Genomic DNA, 2840 nt, shown 5'->3' with positions numbered 1-2840 from the left:
AGGGGAGCGCACACAGAGCCCAGGGGAGGACACAGAGCCCCAGGGGAGCACACACAGCCCCAGGTGAGCACACAGAGCCCCAAGGGAGCACACAGAGCCCAGGGGAGCACACACAGCCCCAGGGGAGCACACACAGCCCCAGGGGAGCACACACAAGCCCAGGGGAGCACACCTGCAGCTTCCTCACCCAGCTCTGCTTTCAGGTGCTGCATTCAAGCTGCAACAAGAGCTGCAACTGCACCTGAACTCCAGCAGGTTTTGTGCTAGCACAGTCCTGCAGCGAGGCTTCAGCACCACCCCGCTGCTGGATTGTCACAGGGAATCCCCCAAACGCCACATGTTGGGGTGGGCTGGCAAAGGCAGCTGCTGCTGTTTGTGCATTTCCCTTCGAGGGCGATTGGCTTTCCCTTTCCCGAGGAGGAAGTTGGGAAAGCCTCGCCCCTGGGAGGGAGCGGCGCTTCCAGATGGGACCTGAGCAACAAGGACTCGTCTGGCCCGGACAACACGGCCTTTGTTAGCCCTGCAAATTAAACCCGGCCTGCCTAGGCCAGAGCGCCAGCCTAGGAGCTGCCCCAGCCCCGCTGAGCTCACCCTGACACCGAGGGTCCAGCAGGGGAAAGGGAGGCAGGAGGGAGAACTCCAGGGATGGTTTGGGGTGGGAAGGGACCCTAAAACCCAGCCAGGGGCACCCCCATGATCCCAGGGTGCTCCTTGGACACTGCAGAGAACCCCAGGGTGTTTTGGGGTGGGAAGGGACCCTAAACCACCTCCCGTGATCCCAGGGTGCTCCTTGGACACTTCAGGGATCCAGGGGCAGCCACAGCTGCTCTGAGGATTTTAAATTCCCCTTCAAACACTTCAGAAAATCGATTCTTATGTTTAATTAATTCTAGGAAACAATGGAAATAGAATTTTCTGTAGAAAATGTTCGTGCTCTACTCCTACTTTTGGCAATTGACCGTTAATCAATTGTAGCACTATTAAACTGTTAATTAAATATACTGGGAAAGGGCATTCTTTTAAACTAAATACATCAGATTTTCCTAAAACATGAGGTGCCCTGCATTGCTCAACTCATCTTTTTAAAAAGACCCCAGAAACAGCAGAGCAGAAGTTTCCACCTCCAATATTCCTCAGCCCCAAATAAATTTTTTTATTTAATTAGCTTTAATTATAATCACAGGGCTAATATTTCATTAAGCAAATCCTGATCAATTGGAGAAGTCATTATTTAAGATGCCAAAAAGAACAACAAACTTCAATTATCTAGTGAGGGCAGCAAAAATTTTGCCCAGAACCTTATAAAAAACCCAGATTTTGTGATTTTATCAGCCCTGAGCCTGTTGAGAGGGGCAGGTCTGAGCAGATCCTGGGCTTTGTTTTACTCCACTCCACCTCTGAGAGTCCCTCCCCAAAAATGACATTTCTAACGTCAAAATGAGCACCAGGATGACCACAAAAGTTTGCAGAAACTCAAAACCACCCTGATTAAAAAAAAAAATCAACATAAAATCCATTTCTTTTCGCCAGGAGACAAAACCAGTACCTGAAGGTGCTCTCCAGAGCTTTTATTTTTTTTTTTTTTTACTTTGACTTCAAAGGTTTTCCAAACATGTTTAGACAAAAAAAAAAGGCCAATTAATAATCCTCTTGCCTGGACTTTCAGCTTATGAGGCTGATTTTGGGGTGGTTTTTCTTCTCCTTGGCCACAAATTCCCTACTGGGAGCTCTGGAGTGATCACAACCCATTAAATGTTTCAAATTACATGTGATTAAAATTCTCTTTTAATGTATAGTCACCGAGATTTTACTGCTGGTAGAAAATAACTCTGATCTCTCACTGGCCAAACTGGATCAATTCTACCAAATCCAAAAGGTGCAAAGGAACAGAAAATAACCCAACAGCTCTGAGCTCTCTGACTCACAAACACAGCGACCTGAGCACATCCCTGCTGTCACCGAGCACTTTCAGGCATAAAAAATTGATTTAATTTGTGCTGGGATAACCCCCAGGACAGGAGAAATCCCCCCTCGGCGCTGCCCTGCTCCCCTCACAGACCCAGCTGGGGCAGCTTTTGCAAATAAAAGGACAAAAACCAGGTCCAGGATGGTTTGGTTGGGGATAAAAACTCACCCAGAGCTCTCAGCTCCTGTCTAAACTCATCCCTTAACACGTGGGTGATGTACAAGCATTTCATGGTTAATAATGGGATTTCTGTGAGGAACCTGAATATTCCATGATCTTCAAGCTGCAGGAAAGTGTGGCTTTTTTAAAAATACGGGAGAGTTCTTTGGTGTTTTTGTTGTTTACTACGGGCACACTGAGATTGTTATCTTCATTTGCAGCACTTCTTGGGAGCTGTAATCCTAATTCCTCCCCTGCCTACGAGCTGTGAATTGCTAAATAAATACAATTTCATTCTCTTTTAGGTGCCAGCCATCAACTGTAATAAAAAAAAAACCCCAAAACTAAAACCTGTTTTTAAGCCACGAGGAGCCAGAGCTCAGAACTCGTCTCAGGCCTGGCCCTGCCACACAACCCCCAAACAAACCAGCCCAACAACCGTGCAGCAAAGAAATAAAAAATTAAAATTTAGAGTCATAACAAGAAGAAATTAAAGCGTATTTTAAAGAGAGGAAGTAAAAAAAGCCGAATTTCCTCAGCGCCCAACTTCCGATAACCAAACACACCCAAAACCCGCGTTTGTTTTAAGGAGAAAGAACCCGAACTGACACCCAGCCCCGGTGGTTTTTCCTCCTCCCTATCGCAACGACACAACTATCGCGACTCGGCCGCGAGTTTCCTCCCCGAACAACCCGCTCCGATTCCGCCTCCCGGG

The sequence above is a fragment of the Geospiza fortis genome, unplaced genomic scaffold, assembly GCF_000277835.1.
Source record: "Geospiza fortis unplaced genomic scaffold, GeoFor_1.0 scaffold685, whole genome shotgun sequence".
Lineage (NCBI taxonomy): Eukaryota > Metazoa > Chordata > Aves > Passeriformes > Thraupidae > Geospiza > Geospiza fortis.
This window is presented reverse-complemented; position numbering follows the sequence as displayed.